Genomic DNA, 24,262 nt, shown 5'->3' with positions numbered 1-24,262 from the left:
GACTGATGAGACATAGATACAAAGAGATGGAGGAAAGTAAACCTGAGTTTAATCTGAATTCACCTGAAGTATCCTTGAGAATGATGCTAAATCCTCACAAGAGAGTATTTCTCCTTGCACCATAGGGATCAATAAAAGAGAAGTTATTATCATTTCATCATTTTGTATTATTTCTACTTGATATCAGCCATCAGTACAATGTCTTCAACCATGTGTGCTCTGGTCGCCCTGGATCTTTCAGCCTCGTGCCGCAGCAAGAGGCAAAACATCTGTCCGATTGGTTTCACAACAATGTCCACCGGGGGCGCTGTGGGGCACATCTGGAGTGGTTGACCATTGCCAAGGAGCTTCAAAGAAACTGGCATCCTTTGATGCTGGAGCACATTGTCTCTACCCACCAGGAAGGTCCTTCCATTTTGGCATCAGGTACCACAGCAGACAGCTGGGAAGATGAGAGAGTTGCTTCCAAAAGCAAGAGAGCGATGCCACTGGTTTGTGGCCAAAATACATGTATTCAAAATTCTGACTTTACATGCTATCTTGAAATAAGGTTAAAGAAACATCTCCACATTTGAAGTCTTATCAATTTCTTTCTAAATTTGTCTCCATTTCTGTTATGTTTTTGTGTTGCTTCTACAATTTATCATGAGACCTTTTATATTGAATATAAAGCATTTGGAATTGCTTGGTTGAAATGTGGTACATAAATAAACTTGCCCTGCCTGCCATTTTCCCACTCTTACAATGTGTTGTATCTTTATCATTCCTTACAAATGTACTAAGATAGTGAATTCAATTGTACAACTGACCTTGTCACGTTTGCTGCGGTTTTCCGCTGAAGAATGCTTGTGTTTTACACTTTCTCACAAAGAATAAATTATTCTTTCATGGAAACATTTTTCCTGAAGAGTATACTCAAACAAAGGGTATTTGTAATATAAATGCAAACTTAACAGAAATGCGTGGTTAATATGTCTTTTATTGCATCAACCTGCTCATTGCCGCCTCATGAAAACATTGTATCAGCAGCTACTTGTGCTTTATTCAGCTATATCTGATGCAATAACTTTATCTAGCAACATCTAGTGCAATGCGTTGTCTCCAGTAAAATGAAATGAGCTCTTGTTGACCAGCAATAACTGTGGGCGAAAGTGGTAACTGCAGGCTGTGGGCATATTAAATGATCCTACATTTCCCAAGATTCAGTTCACCGTCTCTCAAACACGTGTCATCATTCAGTGACTTGAAAGAGCTCTGACAGCATGGACAGCAGGAAGTGAACCGAACCACATTAGCTGTTGTATTTCTGTGGTGACCCCCATGAAGACACTTTAACACCAGGGAGGACTGAAGAACAACTGACTGACAGCTGCTGGAACAGGACCTACAACAGGAAACAACAGAGCCCTCTCATCAAGGTAGAGTTTCTAAACTTCTTGCTTAAGGCCATCAGCAATGTCCAGGTATCATTAGCTTACCTTAGCCACTTGTGGATGATGTAAAGCTGTATGATCATAATACCTTTACTGGATTGAAGATGGATGCATTTTATTGTTTGTGAGTTTTGATTAAGATTGTTTCAGTTATTGGGAGGTCACACTTTAACTCACCCTTGGAAAAGCCACAATCATGACCTGTGTTTAAGATAAGTTTCAGTCACAGTCTTCATTTTAACTTTCCAATATCCAATGACTCCTTTTGATTTACATTAAAAAGCACTTTTATTTCTTGTAGAGAGATGTAGAACAAACTGTTCCCAGAACACCTATGGTAACTGTCGTTCTTTCTGGCCTCAGGATGAGTCTGTGTGCTTAAGTCTTTGGAAGTAAGAAGTTTATAAGTTCTATGACTTGCTTTCATCATTCCATCCACATGACCTCAATGCTGAACAATCAGTTCTAGGTGGCAGCTTCAGTTCTCGTCAATCATTTCTTTGCTGCTTTTTATGCTCTACAGCAGCGGCAGTGTATGATAGGCTATTCTCATTTTGTTCCGGTCAAGTGAACTTTTGAGGAGAGCTTAATAATCTATTTTCCAGCTCCCTTGTTCCTCTTGTGCACGCGTGTCGTTATGTACTGTTATGGATCGTAGTGGCAGGTATTCTGTGAACCCCAGAGGAGCTCTGCTGCAGCGTTTCAGATGAATCACCTGCTAGGTGGCAGGGCGTTATTACTGAGAGAAAAACACAGGAATCCAAAATTTCTAAAAGAGATAAAGCAGATTGATATCTCTCCAGGGGGCACACGTTTGAAAACATGCCAATGACTCTATCACCTTTAGGTCTTCTCTCTTCCTTGCTCTCCCTGCTCTCTATCCCCCTCTCACTGCTTCTTACAATCTCACTGTCACTCCGCTGCTTCTTCACTTCTTTCCCCTCTTCACCTCTCTCCACTAATAAATCCTATTTAAGCTCTTGTTGCGACCCCTCAATCATTGCCTGCGACTAGCTTAAAATAACACTGTGGGAACAGAAAGAATGGGTCTCGTGTGCAGAAGCCCCCATGCCGATGTTATTAATTGTTGAAGAGATGAATATCCCATTACAGTCCGACTGAGGAATGGAGATGGAGCGGGGGTTATACCGTGATTAATGCTAAGTTCATGCAATGCATGATTAATTCTGAAGTGCGAGTGGGTGTTTAATCAAGGCCACATGCGATATGATCAATTATAGGGTGAGGAAAAAGAGCTGGATGATTAGACTACCTTTCAGAATGTGAAACATATGTCACCCGAGGTTTAGTGGGTTCAGTCGTAATGTAGGATTACAGTGGTGGTAAAAATGAGGAATATAACCATGGAGGCTGGATTACACAGTTGCTTTGAAAAGATGGGAGGGTAAGTCTTCACTGGGCTCATCCGAGTGTGAACTGAATGTGTTCTGCACTCTCCAGCAGGGAGAGTAGTATGAGCGCACCACATGTGAGTATAACTAAGGTCACCTACAATATGGATTGCATCACTTCACCTGCCTTGGTTTACAGTTTCATACCAAGTCTTGTACTTTAAAGAATGAATACTCATCGAGACACCGAACCGACTCACAAAGCAGCGGCTAGATTCTGCCTCAGTGCAAGTTGGACAGAACTAAAAGAAATAGTTTGGAATTTTGAGAAATACATGTATTTGCTCCCTTGCTATAGACAGCAGCTGTTTAGCTTAGCTTAAAGAAACACTATGCAACTTTTTTTTACCTTGAAATAGTTGTGAGTGAGTTTGATGGTAAACTGACTTGGAATAGGAAGATCAATCTCCTGTGAGAAGTGTGTAACTGACTGATAGTCACAGCTTAAACTGTCTGAATCAGGCCAAACAAGCTCAAGAGTAATGCTGACCTGTAGATCATTTAAGAAGACTTAGAAGTCATGTTTATCTCCTATATTCTGCCAGGATACTTGAAAATATGAAGAGTTTGGTGTTTTTGTTACAGCAGTTCCTCTGGTTCGGGAGGCTGGGAATCATGGGTAAAATCTACCGTTCAGTTGTGTTTCAGTTCAGTGAGCTGTGGTCAACAGATTGATACATTCGTTTTTTCTCTACATGACAACAACTTAATCATCTCATGTGGCTACAGAGGGCGCTGTTGAGCACTGAAAGTTAAATAGTGTTGCGTTTAGATAAAAAATATACATTGGGCTGGCTGGCTCTGCCAAAAAAAAAGAAATCTAAATCCATAACATTTACACTAGCAACCTATTGTGTTAAAGTTTATAAAACTGGAGCAAGCAATCATTCACACGGCTAATTTTGAAATAAAAATGATAGCTTAGTTTGCATTCAAACTAGTAAAGAATTACTTATCACAGCTTGTTGCCTCACTGATTATAAATTCTATATTTTGTGGATTGTAGTTTATCGAGCTAGCATGACTAACATTTCCCAGCAACCATTTGAACCTCGAGTTTCTTGACCTTTAACTCAGTAAAATATCTCATCATAGTATTTGCATGTCATTTCAAACTCATCGTTGATATTGAGATGTTCCTCATCATATTCGACCTTGTGCCAAAATGAAACCATCAATAGGGACTCTGTTTAAAGCAGTGAACAACCTGAACGTATCAAAGCTGTTCGTGTGGTGAGTTTTCCACAGCGACCATCATCTGTCCATGGTCTGCTGCATGGGGAGAACAGCTCATGTTGAACGTGCCCTTAATCTTCCCCCTGTAAATGGTTCTGTTGTGTCGTGCCAGCTTTCATACGAGAGCCACGGTGTAACACAGCCCAGGGCAAGACATCATAATTCAGGAGAATAATTGGGACATTTAAACCAAACCTGGGACTCGTCCAGGCCGGACAGATACAGGTCAGAGTGGCCTGTCCACATGGGAAGGAAGAAGGGATGGATGGATAGAGAGGATGTGGCAAGGGAAGAGATAAATGATAGTAGGTGGGGTGGACAGACAGAGAGGGTACCATGAAAAATAAATGACGTAAGCTTGGGATTAGATTTACAAACTCACAGGAGGTAAACACAGAGATAAATGAGGGAAGAGAGGAAGGGAGGGGTGAGTAAAAGAGGTAAAATGAGAAGGAGTGAAGTCTAACCAGGAGGTCAATAACAATTATTTTCCTGCCTCATGAGGAGTAAAGTAATCTGCAGTGTTCTGCTTTTAACTACTTTCCGATACAAGTTGGCCACAGTTGATTCAGAGTGTAAAGAAATGAGCAGTGAATTCTGAATTTTGGCATAAAGGTCACAATATGTCATATTTCGCTCTGTAGTTAAGCTCAATATTAATTTATCATCTGATTTTTACCTCATGAGTCAGCGGCTCAGAAAAAAAGGAGAGAACTTTTTCCATTACAGCACGGTAGATAAGGTTGAAAATGTAATTCTCCATCTGTAAGGCATTCATGGGATACTGAGTGGAATCTGAGAATTGATGGGCCATATAACAATACTACTTTTAGATACATTTTTACTGCTTTGCCTCTTTTATACTCTCATTTTAAAAATCCAACTTTTAAATAAACAACAAAATAAAAGTTGAAGCATCCAGAATTGTTATCACTAAGGCTTTATCAATACTCTCATTGATCCTGCTTGTTGGGCTGATGTTGTTGCAGTTCTGCTTATCAGTTCCTTTTAATTACTGTGCAAGAAAACAAACAGTTACTGTATAGATGTGAAGGGTTTCACTGCTGAGCTGGTAGAGGGAGGGGGTCTCGTTTTCAGCCTGCAATCTACAATCTGACTAGTTGTAAGATTCATTGCTAATTAGGTTGCATACAATTTGTCTTTAGCTTGTGCATAACATTTAGCTCCAAGTCCAGTGAGCTCCAGAAGTGGCTGTAAAATATACTGACTAAGCTCAAAGCTGTTGTCCTTGTTCAATGAGTGATTAATTGCTTGTATCGTTCCCCTACTGGCATCGACTGTTGTATCGACTTGTAGATTTATCAATTAGGCATCAGTCATCAACTTCTGTACATTACCTGACTTAAATTCAACCAAAAGCCAAACATCAATGCCCGTGAAATGTACATAAAAATCGACTAACATTTCCAGGATGGCCATGATTCTGTTTGTTTGACCTCTGAGAGTTTTTTGTGTGGACTCTAAATTTGCTTGTGCTTGGACATTTTGTTTTTTGGATTTATCTTCAGTTTTTTGCTTCCTGTTTTATCTTGAAGCCGTTTTTCTTGTGTCTTACCTGCTTATTTCCTGTCTGTCCTAATGTGTTTCAATTGCCCGAGTCTCTTTTTACCTGTTTTTCACTTGAGTTTAAGTAACCTGGATTTCCTGAGTTGTATTTGCCTACTAATATCTGGAATCAATACTTCTTCTCTTGTTATTTTTGTATCTAAAACTGTCAACATTTGGGTTCTTTGTGTCACTGCTCGCACAACATCATGAAGAGCTCTCCAACGTTGTCTCCTTATTCTGTGAAGCATCGAGAGGAAGAGTTTAATCAGTTCAATACTTCTCTTGAGTAGTGCTGATCTTGTCTCACTTGACCACATGACTACCCAGCAGTGATGTAGAATCATACTATTATAACGACATTAATAGAACAAGTTGCCCAACATCCCAGTCCACTCCTGTGCACCTCCTCTATAATTCAGGCAGTGAGACAGCTCAGCCTGTAACAGACAATGACAATTTGCAGAAGACAAAAAAACAACTCCACATGCGGGGATTCGTACATGGGTTTGAGAGACGACTGCCTTATGGACTGTGCCACAGTGGTCCCACACCACAAACCACGGCCATCTGGCAAGCGAGGCAGGCTAAGGCAAACATTCAAACTTTCCAAGCGGATTTGAATCACGGTACAGTCGTCCCACCCCCTCTTTTTTTTTTCAGTCACGCACACACAGAAGCCCACAGCTCCCAGCATCACTCCAAATCCTTGGCCTTTGTGCTTGCAATTTAATTCTAGCTGTTATTGGCTGTATTCAGGAGGATGCAGCACGTTTCTTTTTCCATTAATGCTGTGTTACAGCCACTGTTCATATTAAGACCAGTAACCAGGTCTTTCATATGTACTCACTTCAAACACCAAATTATCCGACTGTATTCCAACACGCTCATCCCACAAGTTTCCTTCTTACATTATTACAAGTCTGAGCCATTTCTGTCCCTTTACTTTTTTGTAATTTTAAACTCCTGCTGAGGCATCTTCCACCTCCTGTGTTTAAATGCACATGCTGGAGAAAGCATGTCAAAGCAGTTGGAGTTTCAAAAGCAGCACAAAGAAAATAATGATCAAGACTGTATTTTAATCTAGACTCATGTCTGAAATGTTTTAGGGCGACTAGTCTGCTTTGACCACTTATCGTTTGCCTTTACTTTGACTGCTCAGACGGACTCATCAGAAAGAAACTTGTGTGTAATTGCTGTATTTCTACTTTCAGTATCGGTCAGTGACTTAAATTATTGAAAACATTTCCCAGAGCTACACTGCTAACGTGGCAGGAGAAAAACATGTATAGTCACTCATGTATTGAAACATAAGGGTTCTCAGAGCTCTGGGATATGGAGCCAGAAGGTTTGTTAGGACAGATGAAAACATAGTAGTATGTAGTATATAGCGGTATATAGAATGGCATCTGTGTTTAAAATCTCTACCTAATCTAAAGAATAAGACTGAAACATGCCCACGACAGTTATGGAATATACTGAAGTAGTGTATGTGTCAGCATATTCCACACTGTCACCTCTTCTCCTTTTTATAAAATGTTATTACATGCTAACTCTTTCCTTGGAGGAAACCGTCTGACCCTTCATCTTAAGTCGAACCCAGATCATCCATATAACCTGTGATAGGTTCAATTAGAGGAATGAATCTAGAAAGGTTTAAACCGCTAATCTTAGAATATGTACCCTAAGGCATTGTGGTCTAATAACTGGAGCATCGGTGAGTGGTGGGAAGGTCAAAGGTTGAGAGCACCTCTCCACTTTGTCACACATTACGTCAAGAGATGCAACAATGCTCTCTGAATGTGCGTTTCATTTCTTCATTGAGACCCTTATCATTGTGTGTGACCTTTTATCTGTTATTGCACAGTGAGTGATTATCAGGGCGGGTACGGGTTATTTCCTGCATTTACCTACAGATTACCTGTAGAATGTAATTATACAGAGGTATATGAGAGGGCAGGGGTTAATGGATTGTGAGTGCGTGTGTTATATGGCCTCAGACGGTGAACAGTGAGTGACAGTCTCAATGTTCAACCCACATAGAAGAGTGCTCTCCCTGAGGCTAAGCCTTTGGCGTTGGTCTTTCAGTACCATCGTCAGCAATTACACAACCCGCGTTAACTGTTTCCAATAGAGGATGGTGCTTTTTTCATCACAGGGCCTCATAAAATTTCCTGCAACGTTTAGGATGCCCTTGAGCGAGACACATTACCTCCTCAATACTCTAGCGGTGCAGCTTATTGGCTACCTTTAAAGCAATCCTTTAGGTGCATCAATGAATAAAACGAGAGGAGGAGGAAACCATATCTGTTTAAGTAATTTAAAATATTGTGTCAACAAAGGCCTCTAAACCCGAGAAGATGAAAACAGAAAGACATTTCAGTCTCCAGTATCTGGCTATTGAAGAGGGATTCACCCAAAAGTTAGAGCGGCTTTAGGAAGGTGGTTTAGGAAAGTACAAGAAGCAATGATTTGTAAATCATTGTACTGGCTCAAACCTTGAGATTCTTGGGCAGCTGCTATCTGTCCCAGAGACCTGGCCGAAAACTAAAGGGAACATCGCACTTGCAGTCAGGGCCCGAGGCTCTGGAACGATCTGCCCGAGGAAATCAGGTTGGCTGACTCAGTACTTTCTTTTAAGTCCCTTCTAAAGATGGACTTCAGAGAGCCTTTTCGGCTTTTACTTGAATTTATTTTTCATACATCTTATAACTTTTCTAACTAATGTACTTTAATTCTTCATCATAATCTGACTGCTGCCTGGTGAAGCATATATTTTGGTTTGTGACGTGCTCTACAAATAAAGATTATTATTATTATCATCATAAATATACATAGCTTGCAGAATTAGCCATAGCGCATAACAGAGAAATGGATGGTCCAGAGTGGATGAAGACAAATGTGGGCAAATCTTTAAATTTTGCATATGTTCTCAAAATACTGAGATAAATGTTATATCTAGCATTTTAGCAATGTTATTTTGAACGTGTTAGCTGATGGAGTTTTAGCCTGTGGCTCTAACCACCACTGTGCCTCTGACGGCAAGACGCTCTGAACCTCTCATTGATTTCTGAGCACAGCAGCGTCACATCATTACTGATTTTATTTGCAAAGCGACAGGGTTATTATAACAGCACTGCAAAAGGCAAAGTCATTTTTGCAGGGAGAGGAACAGCAAGTAAAGCAGCAGAATCTAGCCAGGCAGTGGCTAAATCAGGATAGATGGAGGAAGAGCGTTGCAAAGATGTGGATGAAAATAGCAAGATGGGTAGTAATGGAGATATAAAGTTATATAAAAGCTCCATTAGCTCACCTTTTGTAAAAATGTTATGACACAAGGACAGACTGAGAGACGGAGCATTTATTCGTCTCTGCCTGGTTGTAGGAGCTTATGAGCTGATGATACGAGCTGCACTCGCCACTAAAAATGCTTAACTGCATTTTCACTACTCTAATAACCATGTGAGGAAAAGATTAATACGTCTCTGCTTTGGTAAAACTCACAATCAATCCCATTAAAAGATATCATATTGTCTCACGGTGGATGAATTATATCAACTGGCTCTAATGTACTGCATTACTTTACCTCACATGCTGATTAAATTCAGCAGTTTTCACTGAAAGACAGTGCTTTAGGTCAATATCACAGAGGCTATTTCTTTAAATGGAAGAGATCTGAGAAGCATCAAACAGTAATTTCAAATGGATGACTCATCAATTCTACCTGAATCTATTCCATACGACCCAGCTAAATTAACTAAAGGATAAATTCACCAGGCAAGAGCAGTTGTTTGTTATTCTCTGTTACAACCAACCAGCAGATGATTGGATGAACGGAACACTTAATGGTTATCTTACAGAAATGTACGTCAGTCAGTGGGTGGTAAATCCATGTGAAATGACAAGATTTACAAGTTATTCAGGAATGATCACCCAGGAGTCGTGTGCATCCACCAACCAGTCAGGTTGCAGTTTACATCCTTGTATGTCCAGTATTATATTCAACAACGTATCACAATCATAATTCTTGAGTAATGGACAAAAATGTGTCTTGAGGATGGATGACATAAGATTCCCTCCTGATAGATCGCATTCACAAGAGGGAGAGATGAGAGGTCAAAATAATGTTGACTACTTGCTGACTGTAGACTAGAAGGAAGTGGATGGGACATGCACCGAAGTAGAAAGTACATGTGAAATACTTTTTTCTCAAAGATGGTTTCAGTCTTTTACTGGTAAGTTTGGAGATTCAGTCACAATTGGTTTTATCTCCAAATCAGGATTACTACAGCACAAAATCTCGCTCCGCATCAAGATCTCAACAGGGCAGCACACGTATCGTGACATTTAGATTTATTTCTATGCTAGGGGAAGAACAACAACTTTATTTACAGACTATCATGATGCTACTTTATGATTTACAACGAAAACTCAGGCCATACATGACTCAGTATGGAGGTGAACTCTAACAGGCAATGGTTATCCCTCAACCACTAAAAAGGCCTTCCTACATACCCAGTGAAACCTGCACAGATTACCCACAATTCCTCATCAAGAACCTCTCAAACTCATCCCTTTGAGAAGCACCTCCTCTCGTTACACCTCAACTCCCTAACGCACACACACACACACTATATATTATTTATACACTGTTGACCACTCCAGTCAAATCAATGAGGGTGGGCTAAGACACCTTCATAAAGAAGGTTTTATTACAGGGCTTAGTGTAATAAACTGACTGAGTGTATATTATACACAGCACATGAGCAATAGCCTTCACCATTACTGAAGACAATGCACACACACTGAGAGACATCATCTGTCACCCTGTGACACGCACAGTGGCTTGAGGATAGATAACAGTATAATTACCCACTTTACACAGTGACCTCTGCCACATGGCTGATGCTCTGAAACCAATGAATTGTTTCCAATTCACATAACAGAATAATAGAATATTCCTGATGGAAATGACTGCACATGCAAATCGGTTCCCTTGTTGTGCCTTCAGCTGTCTCAGCCTGAATTTTGTATTCCTGTTCAGTTTTGCAATAAGAATGATTCTGACTTGCAAAACAAAGCATGGTACATGTGTTTGCTTCCAAGATAATGCACTCAAGTATGGAGCACCAGCTGTTGCCTGAAGTACTGTATGCTAATTACCGGAGTTTTGAAAGAGTAGATATGCACAAGACGATACAGCATCGCCTCAGTCCGCGTGATGTAGCGTGGAGTGGGCACAGAAATGCAGATTTAGAGTTGGGCTGTAATCATAAAGTGTGTTTTTTGCCTTATCTATTTCGATTAAGATCGGCATTGGAAATGATCGGTCTTGTTCTGTTAGTAGGATAGAATTTTAACATTTTATTTGAACAGCTTGTGCATGTAAATGTAGGTAAACAGTGTATTAATCAGGGTTGCAGGATGATAGAAACAGCCACAGGATCATGATGCAACTGTGACACACCAGCACTGATGCAGGAGCAACCTATGAGCTCCCATTACTTTACTAATGTAAGATAAACTCATTTTTGATTCCACAATTAATGCAGAAACACATATTGTATGTCATCATGTGTATTTTATAAATGGTACACAAACATTCACATGGATTTAAGGATTAACTGATTAGATTACAGAGGTCAAAGGTCAAGGTCACTACGGCCTCTCATCTATTTCTTTCTTGTGAATTCTCAGGAACGCCTGGAGGGCGTTTCACTTCATCTTGCACAAACATCCATGTGTAGTAATATTACACATTACACTTTATTTTATTGTCTTCATGTGTGGAGTGTTTTAGTTCCATCATGATCGAGCGACCCTGTCTGCTGTTATACAGGTTTAACATAGACCACCCAGATGCTTTCAAGTCAGCTGTGTAGGAACACTGTGTTGACCCTTTCTACAAAAAAATGGGTACAATGCAAAAATGCCTTTTCAAAATTAAGCTTAAACTGTCAGGTTGTCCTACTCATTTTGTTGTCCGTCACTTAGTACTGTTACGCAGGTGACACATCTTCAATCAAACTAATCCAGTACCTTCTCGTGCAACTGTGTCACAATATACTTCGTCAAAATGACCAAAGTTAAATCAACACTTCTCTGCTACAAAATATTATATTATCCTTATTATCTTATACCACTTTGTGACACTAGAGTACTTTTTTTTTTACTTTTCCCCTTTTCCAGGGAGGATATATTTTGAGTGTATATTTTATGCTTTTTTATGCTTTAAATCCGCGTTAGTTTCACTTCTGTGCTGAGCATTAGCAAGTCTGGATTACCAATAAGGCAAAAGTATTGTCCGCTGAAGCCAAAGTTGATATATTACAATCAAAAACTTCAAAATATTGCATTTACAGCCATAGGAAACCCAGGGAACTTGTAAATATTGAGATTTGATAAGTTTGTGCCATTGATTTGTTTTGCATTTTTGCTTTAAAATTATGTAATCAAGTAATGGATTATCAAAAGGCTTTTGATTCTCTGTCCATCAACTTATCATTTTTAGGGTTCTGGTAGATTTCTGAGCTAGAGGAGAAATAATGAATGAATAATGAATGTAGAGTGGAAGTCAGTAGCAGACCAGCAACAGGTTTGGGACCTCTAGGACAGGGGTGGGGACCCTCCTGCCTCCATGCTCTATACAGCCTGCAAGACTATTTGGACGAAATGCCAAAATACCAAAAATTGAATTGCAGGTATGTTTTTCTGGGATACAAGAAAATGAAAAGTAGTAAACTAAAATGTCCTTCAGAATGGTCCTTTCTGGCTATAGGTGAATGAAACACACACGTCACACACGTCACTCACGTCATGTGTCATCGCTGACAAGCATCATGGCGACTGTCAAGAAACAAAAAAAGACATGGAATGTTGCACTTTTCCGAAGAAAAGGACAAACAATTATTTTTTTTGTTGACGTCAAAGACAACCTATTGTGTCTAGTTTGTGGGGACACATTTATAAGGGTAAAAAAGCATCATTACGTGCTGCAAGGACAAAGCAATTTTTTCTAAACAAAGACTTTGTTCACTCAGGACTGACTGACCCAAACCTGTAAAATCAGCCTCATTGAAGAGATTAGTGTGAAATGTGTTCAATAATATGGTATGACCCACGAAGGATGTCATATAATTGAAATGACCCTTGATTGGAAAAAGGTTCCCCAGCTCCCTGTGGAGGTAAATCAGACCAGAAGTGTGTGGAAGTCCAGTGCAGTCAGTCAGATCATCTCTGTTTACAATGAACAGACATTGGGAGAGTGAACAAAAACCTGCAATAGTCAAGTAGATTGGGCTGGGAAGCGTCACTGACTGGATGTTGTACATGTGTTTAGAAAGGAAACACGTCAAACAAACTTTTGTTTCTCGCGCCAGGTGGAAAGGAGAAAAACAAGGACAAACTTGTGACAACGGTATGAGTGTTTGTATAATGTGTCCTGTTGTTTCAGCAAAACTTTACACACACGAGCACAACCAGCTAGCAGTCCGTGTTTGTCCATGTTTTTTTATTTTCTGAAGTCACGTTTGATCGTACTGTATAAGCTTCTGTGAGTTCCAAAGTCTTTGCAATCAGAAAATGAGTCGCCACTGTTTAAATGTCAGTGCTGTGCTCCTGTCTCGACTGTCTCTCGTGCATTCTTTCGATTTAAATTATAAAAAATCGGTTACATCTGTCTTTTTGAAATCCTCCAGTGTTCAGCCGGCATTATTGAGCTTCACGTCACTAAAACATTTAGCTAAATTCACGAAATTTGGCATAACCAGTTTTTAAAATTAACTTTAAAACACCTCAACTTCACTTTATAAGTCTCAGGACATTTACTGCAGCATTTATTTGACCCTTGCTCCCAAAACAACTTCCTTGTTTGCACAGTTTCCTCAGTCAACACTTCACCTGGCCTTCTCTATAAATGAATGTTGGGCTGCTGGGCATATTGTACAGAAAGTACACACACACACACACACACACACACACACACACACACACACACACACACACACACACACACACACACACACACAATGCAGGACTATTGATTTGTTGAGCACTGTGGTCAAGCAGCCCTGAATGGCATTGCTCCTTGGGTGAGACACACAATCGGCAGCGGATGTGCTGCTCCTAAACTGTCCCTGGGCACCGTTTCAAATCCCTGTAGATTCATGATATTGATTTGAGACATTTCTTCCTACGCTAGTGTCTTCTCCACCTCCATCATGTCCCCTTTTGCTTCTTTTCAATCCGACCTTAGTTGTTTTGTTTGGTTGTTCCCAGAGGAAATTTCAGTAACTAAAAGACAGGCACCGGTTCCTTTTTTTTTTTTCTTCCTATTTTTGAGAAACTAAAGCAGCCGTGGAGGAGGAACGAGGGCCAGAAAATCACAACATGAGTTAAATCTTTTTCACAGAGGTAGTGGAAAGTGCTGTCATGCAAATAGTAGATGAGAGAAAAGAATAAGGCTGGTGATTGCATCAGGGCCTTTTACTGGAATACTTACTTCCATGTGCTGCTGTCTCTGTCATGGTGACGTGTCACTGTGGATTCAATTGAATGTGTCTTAACATGAATGTGTCCATTCCCTGGAAATTCACATACACTCATTTCACATACCAGTTAATTAACTTGCTAAATCTAAGTTATCTATGTTGTCCAGCCAACTCCAGTAGCAGCACACACTCTTTTGTAGCAGAGGTGTCATATAAAGTAGAGTCTTCTGGTCTCTGGAGTTTCCAAACGGACAAGACCACAGTCATCCCTGTTTGTCTCAGTCAGCGGCTCAAACTGTGTGTGATAGTGGACGTCTCTTAATGGTTGTGGATGTGGTGGTTTAGGGGTTTACTTGCAGCATAGATTTGAAAATTAGCGAAGCTTTGCAGATTCCCACTCATGAACAGCCCCTGGTGGCGGAGGGGTGCCCACTTTGGATTATGTCATGACGTAGACACAGCCCAAATGGTAGATTCTACTTAAGCATTGGCCCTGCAAGGTCCAAGACAGTTTGAAACACTAGGTGGCATTATGAGTCGTTCAACCCATAAATTTGGAAATAAATGTGATATTAAAACCTGTATTTATATATTTCTCCAGTCATATAATATAATAAGCATCTACAGAAAAACATTAATATCCCTTCACTACATCTACTACGTCTAGTTAAGAAATAGGTTTTGTGCAGATGGATAAAAATGGATGGATAAATAATCAAAATTATAATCTGTCAATATTGCTGAATTTTTCCATTTAAGGTGTGTGAGACCTCTTCCTCCCTCTCCTCACCCCCTGTCAATCCCTCCCTCCCCACACTCACCTTTTCACGCGCTCCCCATCTCTCTCTGCTCGTTCTCATTGTCAGACTGTGTAATTGAGGTAATGCTGTTAACGATGTGTGAGTTGTCTCTCTTCTCACACACACACACACACTGATGGTGGTAGATAGGGCTTTTTCATTAGAGTTGGCACGGCAAAGACAAGGCAGCGGTGGCTTACGGGCACAGACGACCTCGCCGTGGGGAGTGGGGGCTTTAAACACTAATTAGGATGACTTTGGGAGACAACACAGGTAGGGAGGGGTTGACGAGCAGAGGAACGGTTGGGGATTCGAAAAATACAGGAGGGGGAGGGACAGCAAAGGTGATTTTAGTAAAAATGACAGGGAGAATATAGGAGACAAAGATATGAGGGGATGGTGCTGACAGAAAAAGTCAGACAAAAATGGAGATAGCAGAGAGGGTGGGAAAAAAATCACTGATAATTTAGACAGAGGGTGAAATTTAGAGAGGGAAATTGGCAACTTTGCTGCAATCAGAAAGGTCTCGACAGACAAGGGAGACATATGAGGTTTCTAAAAATACCTGAGTGCCTGATGTGTCCACTCTGCTATTACATGCTGTTCACATCCAAGGTGCTTGGTCAGAAATATCATTCGTCATTCATTATGTCCTCCCATGTCTGACAATTACTGGGAACAGAACACAAGGTTAACACAAAGTATCTGTTTGACACTCTTGCATAAAGACCTATTTTCCCAAAAGTGATGGTCTGAGCAGGTAAGAGCAGCACTTTTCTTTTAGCTGAAACCTGCTTACACATTCGATGTGATAACGCAGCGTTTGCACCCTAAAACATAGAAAAGGATGTTTTTAAAAAAAAAAATCCATTTAGGTGATCCAATAACAAGCAGACAGCTCAGAGTACAAGCTGTGTGCTTTGTAGACTTTCTATAAAGATGGACAACGCATCTCCATCTCCTCCCACTATCGCGAAATGAAGCCAAAATATTCCAAATACGAACACTATGCAGTTTAAACTAATTAAAACCAGACATACAGGAAATATTTACTGACCTGAGTACACATAAAGAACACAGTACACACAGAACTACCTATAATGGCAGAAACCACCTTTTAGAAAAATGTATCCAATCGTGTCTTCTGTACACATTAAATAATAATAATTGTAATTATTTTCCTTCCACTAACATGGAGGAGAGATGATTTATGGCCTATACTGCAGCTGTTGATCTATCTGTGGCCACAATAATAAACAGACAACCACATAATTTTCAGTTTTTGTTTCAACAGAGGGATGAAGGCACTGCACTGATTCTCTCATACACAACCGCATTGACAGCGTACCCATCTCTCCTGTCAGACCGACTAAAGACAACATAATTTGGTCTTTGCAAACCGACTACATATGTGTGTATTTGCATATAGAGTAGCAAAGTGAGATCTGCTCTCAAGTGGTCACAGGAGACGCATTCTAATGACAGCTGTGAACTGAGTTAAAACTGACCCAGGACGAATGTGAATGCCGGATCTGACCGGAGCCTCTCTGACACTGAGGGGTCAGTAAAAAGATGAAGTGTGAAGCCACATGGACACAAGTAGAGGACAGAGTGGAAATCAAAGGAGGTATTCCACATTTTGTATATGAAGTATATATGTTGTTTGTATGTGTGCCAGAGCTAATTACACATATATACGTACTTAAGCTGTATTAGGTATGTGGTGATCCTACCAACCTTATACACATCAAGAGATGTATAGCTCACACTCAATGGAATGCGATTGTGGACACACACACACACACACACACACACACACACACACACACACACACACACACTGCTTTGTTGCCACTGTCACTTTAGCCAAATTGCTGCTGGAACCACTCATCACTACAGCACCTCATGGGCTGCTTCAGCCAGCAGAGGACAGATGCTGCGTGTGTGTGTGTGTGTGTGTGTGTGTGTGTGTGTGTGTGTGTGTGTGTGTGTGTGTGTGTGTGTGTGTGTGTGTGTGTGTGTGTGTGTGTGTGTGTGTGTGTGTGTGTGTGTGTGTGTGTGTGAGAGGGAGGGAGGAGGGAGCCTGCGTAGCAAAAGCAGGACAGGCTAGTTTAGCTCAGGGCCACAGTTTCCACACACCAACACCTGCCTGTCTCTCAGCCGCTCCACAGTGGCCTCCCCTCAGTAAATAATACCATTCATTATCTGCATGAAGCCCTGAAATCAACTCCATGAAATAGATTGGTTGTGTTGGTGAATGTAATCAGATTCTTTGGATCTAACAAATCCGACACACTGCGGCGGGTGAAAATCCTTGTAACTGTTGTCTCCAGGACCTCTGCTAATTGCACCAAACTTTCAAGTGCTGTAATCGTGTCTGTGACTTGTGTGTGATGCTGCAAGTCCTGCATGATCACAACACACCTTTTATCAAAAATGTTTTTTTTTAAATATTATATGGTGCATTTACAATGTTAATTGTAACTACATTTAAAAAAAATAAGATGGTAAGGGGATCCTGAAGTGAATGTCTCTGTCAAATATTCCCTAAATGTTTCAATGCCGACTCAAAACAACAATGAAGTATGGGTTTCTGGTGAAAACTCCTGAAGCTCAATATTGCTGTTCTGTAGTATACTCCCGTTTGAATCAAATCATCTCTACGTCTACAGTCTTTTATTTTTTATGAGTCTTCTTGTATTTGTCTCAATTTATTCTTTCTCAGTCAACACAAGCCTCAGCCTGATTCTTCCACATGCGTGCGTCACAGTAGGACGGTGATAGATGAATGATGAACTGTGCTGTGCCGGGTCTCTGTCAGACATAACACCAGCTGAAGGTCAATCTTTTCTTTCATCTGGCCACATGCTTCTCTACTTGTCATGCTTTCACTGCTGTAACATGATTTTTTCCTTTTCTTCCAACACATGGCCTGCTGCTTGGTCATCTTCCTGACTGAGGCCCTTCACACCCGAATAGTTACCTTGATAAAGCAGGAAGTTGTATGGAAGAGTCATTTCTGCACTTCTTACTGACTTCGGAATCTTGTTTTGACAGAAATGTTTGCCTGTTCTGAATTTTTACTTGACACTTCCTGATTTACCTTGTAACTGGATTATGGCTTTTACCCTCTCCCAATTGCTTTGAAGGGATAGTTCACCCAAAAATGAAATTTCACTCAATAAGTGGTAAACAGTGCAGCCAGATCCATTACAAACCAAGTAATTGGCTACAACTTCTTCAAACGTAAAAAAAAAAAGTACTGCTGCTGTGGTGTCATCAAAGTCTCCCTAAGCCCCGACATTCAAATTCCACTCGAAACCTTTTTTTAGCCTAAGTTTCCTCTGATATCCCCCCTCCTAGTCACTGCTGCTGTTCTCGCAATAACTTGTTTGTATTGCGAGAGCTTGCTATCATTAGGTGTACCTGTAAAATCAAAAGAGCTAAACAGTTTGTAAAACTTATCTGTTTAGTAATGCTAATACATCTACAGCAACTACAGTAGCATTATGGTAATTAGTTATTAAGTTGGCCAATATGATAATAACACATTACCAGCCACGCTTACTGTTTTCATCTTTTTATAGACATCAAACCTGTTACCCTGCCCACACTGGGTACTCTACGATGAGGCAACAGCACGAAGCTTCTTAGATAGTTTTAATGAGAAGTGGACTGCCACACACAGGGTAATTAAATGCTGTACATAACTTAAAGAGAAGTTGCTCACAGTGAATCTAATATTTAATATCTGACCTGGTAAGCACTCTTATATACACTGAGCCAACGCTCATCTTTTCTTGTTACATGGTTAAATATCCGATGTTTTCACGAGTTAAGTACCCGATATTAACATTTTTATTTAGCATCCCTAGTCTCCCATCCACGACAGCTACACAACAGTAATTTTTTAGTGTTATTCACTCATTATTTCTGCCTTTGAACCCCCATGATGAAATGACTCACACTGCATAATATCTATGAGATAGCCCTGTTGGTAACACTGTTATCAGATGCCCTGGTCCACTTCACTATCCTAAGATTAACTTGTGCCTCTTGACTAAATGACACCAGCTTGGTGTTCCATGTTTATAAAATGTATAAAACTCATGGTGTAGTAAGTAGCTGACAACCCCCCCAATGCTCCCTCAACCACCACTTTAGGTCAGTCACCTAGAAAAAGAGCTGTGACCTCTTTTCCCCTCCCTTGCACAACTCTCTTTTTTCTCTCCTCTACGGCAAACACAATAGTTAATGGACATAAATATTTATGGGATCAAGCTGCTTCTGGATTTTTGCCAGGGTACCCTATGAATTTTTCATTCACGGCAAAACTGCAGAAGTGCATTGGGAGCTGTTCCGGCATCTGTATGAATGTAATGTCAGGAGGTGCGGTGGGCCAATGTCGCAGATACAGTGATAACTCCAGTGATACGCACGCTGCAGTGGCAGGAAACGCGTGTCAGAGGATTGGATTGCACTGAAGGTTATGGCGAAGAGGGTAATACTCTGTACTGCGTAGTCTATATTCGCCTGTGTTTTGACAGTATGGAGCTCAGATAACAAGAATCAAAGTGTGAAACGTAGGGAGAAAACAGATATTTGATTTCACTAGAATGTGTGCTGGTTTTACCGTTTCTATCCTCACTGCTCCCCTTCATCTCACCATCAGAGGTCACAGGTGACACCACAGGGTGAGAGGTTACGCAGTCAGAAATGAGACATCATTGGGCGCAGCTGCACAATCAGTTGATGTCTCTGAAAGCAGAGAGGTCAGCAAAGGTCCTGTTTCATGACAGAGGTTACAACCGCACCTCACTTGTGGATGTGTAGGAAATCTGTGAGTGTGTGTGTGTGTGTGTGTGTGTCCTGTTTACAAGGGGTCAGGCTCATTTGTAAGCTGTCAAACAGAGATGCTCGGACAGAGATCAAGAGCGGCTCACGGGGGCTAGTACAGCTCTCCGGGGGAAATGGGATTCTGTTTGATGTTCGGAATGTGTGGGAGGGAGTGATGGTGGGTGGCAGGGAGGGAGGATGGGTGAGGGTGAGAAGAGTTTGGGTGTACATGGAGAGAGAAGTAACGACTGAATGGAAAGTGTAAAGAAAGGCTGTGCTTGATTGAAAGAGGAGGTGAAAATGCAAAGCCAGGGAGTGTTTGCAAATATTTTGGCAGATTAAAGGGCTAGGAAGTAAATGGAAAAGCTGGACTAATGGGTGCCAAGAAAATGGAACCTCTAAGCAAAACGGAGGTGAAGGGAGAAAAGAGACGAGAGAAGCTTTTCTGCTGCTAATACCCTTGAGTGTTAATGAATGCTCTTGTATGCAGAGACAGGCCAAAGGCTCATTATCTCCAAAGATCTAGAAACTAAACTAGGTGAGTGGACCGCAAAGGAATTGAAATAAAAAAAATCAGAGATAGTTCGGAGTGAAAAAGACATAGATGGAGGCCTCTGCTGATTTTTTAAAACATGTATATGCAATATGGTGCTTTTGTGAGCTCTGTTTACTTTCTGGCGGCACGGGTGTGCACTGCCCTCCCCCCTGTGAAGTTTGCATGTTCTCCTTGTGCCTGCGTGTTTTCTCTGGGTACTCCAGCTTCCTCCCACAGTCCAAAGACATGCAGATTGGGGTTAGGTTGATTAGGTTAACTCTAAATTGACATAGGGGTGTGAATGTGAGAGTGAATGTTCTTTAGTTGGCCCTCAAAGCATAAGAAGTATTGATAATGGATCGATGGAAGTTTACTTTCAACAAACTACTTGTTTATTCGTATGAAAATGGAGTGACAACCTCACTTATGTGGCTAAACCTGGCACTGTGTGAGTCTTCTACTGTTTTCCAATGTGTCACTTTATTTATCATTGGACTATGATTACAACGCACATCTGTTATTTGTTTAACTGTGTGAAGTTTTCACATCAAGATATGAATCATAAAGAAAACAATGACACAGACATGATATGTACCATTACTGTCTTAATTATAATAATAGAAAGGGTTTGTTAAAATTATCTCCACAAAAGGACGAGTATATTTAGAACAATGTCACAACATATTTACTACATACTATGGAACCTTGATCAAATATTTAAAGAATGGCACCCACAATGTTATTTATAATACTAGTATACTTGTGTTTTGGCATCACATTGTAAGTACATGCAGAACAGAAACCCGTGGGACTGAAGGCTGTTATACACCATATGGCGAATGTAGCTTCTGAAAAGTTTTATTCACAAGACAATAAAAAGATTGAACAAGAATGTGATCAATTGCTACCATTTATGTAACTCATCTTCTACCAGAAGTATACTTTATAGAACTGTAAATTCCATACACCTGCCAGATATACTAGCAATATCTTTTTTTTGAGATTCAAGGGTGAGATTCTGGCCATCATCATTTTGTAATTACATTTCGACACTTGGAGCAGAGATGGAACGAGAGCTGTAGATTCACACAGACGTGAAGAAGTGGGAGTGTCTCTGGCCAGCCTCTCTCTCCATAATAGCCCATAACGTCTCTCCATGTTTCTGTTCATCATCCCTTCTGTCAGCACCCCCCCACACACACACACATCAAACTTTCTTACTCTCTGTATCCATCTCTCAGTCCCTGTCTGAATCCCATTCCATCTCATTCTCACCTCTCAAACTCTCACCCTCCACGATCCATCTCCTCCTCCACCCCCCATCCATCCTATTCTACTTCTGTTGGCATGACTGATTGCTGGAACTGGGCCGCTCCTCTGCCGCGCTGCCTGCAAAGTATATCCCGCGTAACCACAACTATGCGTCGCATATACCCGGCCCCTACTTGCATTGATTACCCCACATTGCAGGGAGATAATCAGTGGGCGTGACCAGAGTTTTGAAACATGATGGGCCCTCGCTTGTGTTTAAATGAAGCCGATCTCGCCGCTTTTTAATCAGAGGCACGGAGGATGCTTAATCAAGCAGTATTTTGATGGATTTGCGGAATGGGGAACCCATTCATCAAGTCAATTACACATTAATCATGAGCTCACCCACAGATTTGGGAGTGAGACGTGAGGAGGGGCTCCACTTTGTTCTCGGGATGAATAGCGAGCGGCATTATGTAAAACCCTCTTATCCACGAGCCTGTGAGTTATTGTACAATAAAACACAGTCTGTTGAAGGGTGTTGATCAGCCAACCGTTTGTGTGCTTTACAAAGACAGATTCTTGAAGTGGCTCCATTTGCTCAATGCCCAGTAAATTTCACTGTGCACATATTAGTCTACATCAAAAGGTCCGTCCGCACTGTTGTAATGAGTAAAAGAAAAAAATCATTGATTGCATTGTCTGTACAGTAATGCAGAACACAGTACATGAGATTGGATGTAAATTAAACCTCATTCACTGCCAAGTGTAGACACATTGTGATTGATATCTAAATATTGATTATCCTATTCCCGATGCCTTCACAGTGCGCAGTATGGACCATTTAATTTGCATAACTTCCAGGGGCAGTTAGGTCACAGCAGGTGAAGTTTTCCTACAAACCTTCCATCAATAAATCACTCAGACTGACAAGCTCTGTAGTTGTCAGGAAATCAAGGATGAAATATGAGTTATGAAAACCGTGGCAGGGATGTGACACTGTGTGTGTGTGTGTGTGTGTGTTATATCAATGTAAGTTGGCTCTGAACATAACGCATGTTGGCACCAGCAGGGTGGATAACTGAGGAAGGTGAAGAGTGAAGGAGAAAACTGTGGTACGGTTTGTCTGTAAATTTTGTACATCACTTCATATAAGCTTCCTATCTGCCAGAGAACTGGACTGAAAGAAATGGCTTGTGCATATTTATCAAGGAAGCACACGGATTTATTCTGTCTTACTACGGTAGAAGAAAAGTTTAGCTACAAAACTTTCTTAAAAAGAGACAGATCGAAGAAGTCAGTATATTTTCCTTAATTCCTGTCAAAAAGTATTTGTAATTTTTAAATCTGTACATAGTTATGTGTTCCAACACTAATTTGATTTAGATGAACTCAAATCAAATCTTGGTTTTCAGTCAGGATGAGAATCTGCAGATTCAGAGACCATGGTTCTCTGATGGAAAACTGTGGATTTCTCTCTGCCCCAGGTGAAGGACTATCTCAGGTTCATTGCTCACAAGTGAGGAGAAGATGGAGCTGGAGATTGACTGGCGGGTTTAGTGTCCAGACTGTGGTGGTGAAGGAGCTGAGCCACAAGGCGAAGCTTTTCATTTACCAGTGGATGTTCTACCATTAAACTACATATAGTTTTTTATTTCAACAAGTAATGTTGGGAACCATATGAAGAGTTACCCACCGAGGGTTCACTGCTTCAGCAGGCAACTCCCACATCAATACCCACATCACCTTACTAAACCGGTATTGACATTTGTGGTTCCAATTATAGTGTTTTACATTCAAAGTTTGACATTTCCTCCATTGAAGGATCTCATTTGACACTGAATTACCCTCTGATCAGTGTGTGGTCAGTTATGTGTGGATACAAGCTGTGTTTCTCATTCTTTGAGCTTTGTATTCATTAACGAAATTCACAGTTTTTCAGGTCTATCTTAATACAATATCATCATAAGTATATTTAATCCCTGTGAGATCATTCCTTGTGTCTGTCTTTCTGTTAAATCAAATTTAATTGGACAAAACTGGGTATCTAAGGTGGAATCTCTTTAGTGCAGCACAAAATCTCTCTTACTATTTGCAGCTCAGCAAGGAAACACTGGGCGAAGGTGAAATGGTAATTTTGTACTGAAGAAGGTGCAACTTTCAGACACTTGCTTTTCCTAACTCAGTTTGCTGACTCATTATACTTGTAGTACAATATGCACTGTGTCTCAACATGAACTATAGAGTGTGATTTTTACAATGGAAGAGGACAGAGTGGAACTTTTCACAGCCAAGAGAAACAACCAAAAATTGTTTCAATGGACGAGTGAATATTGGTCAAGAAATATATGGACCTCTTCTTCCTTTTTCACCTCTGCACATTTTTGTTATATATCTGAAAAATTGTGAAAGAAATATGACTTTTTGTATATATATTTATTCCTTTGGGCTTATTTTTAGGCTATTTTACATACATTTATATATATATTTCCTTTAATTCGTAGCTTCTCACTTACTGCTCTTGTACTTTAGGCTCTTGTCATAATGATTCTGATTGAAAGTTAGTACTTTACCACTTAAATTGCTTTATCTATTCACCAAAAAGCGAATTCCTTGAATGTGGAGAATGTGCATGATGAGCGTGTGGGCCATTTTATTTTCTTCCTGTTTAAGAAGTTTTGTGCATGGGGGTCCATTCACAGAT

At 40.6% G+C, this 24,262-nt stretch overlaps 1 protein-coding gene across 1 annotated transcript in view; it reads left to right on the top strand.

The window, feature by feature from the left end:
• Positions 1–1,222: 1,222 nt before the first annotated feature.
• Positions 1,223–24,262, top strand: part of tafa5a (TAFA chemokine like family member 5a) — a 205,997-nt gene continuing 182,957 nt past the window's right edge. Inside the window, exon 1 of the transcript XR_011240186.1 lies at positions 1,223–1,418. The gene's annotated coding sequence lies outside the window, so the exon portion shown is untranslated. The remainder of the gene's footprint in view (positions 1,419–24,262) is intronic.

The sequence above is a fragment of the Paralichthys olivaceus genome, chromosome 23 (assembly GCF_024713975.1).
Source record: "Paralichthys olivaceus isolate ysfri-2021 chromosome 23, ASM2471397v2, whole genome shotgun sequence".
Taxonomy (NCBI): domain Eukaryota; kingdom Metazoa; phylum Chordata; class Actinopteri; order Pleuronectiformes; family Paralichthyidae; genus Paralichthys; species Paralichthys olivaceus.
Note: the sequence above shows the minus strand (reverse complement) of the source record. Positions and strands in the feature narration are given on the sequence as shown.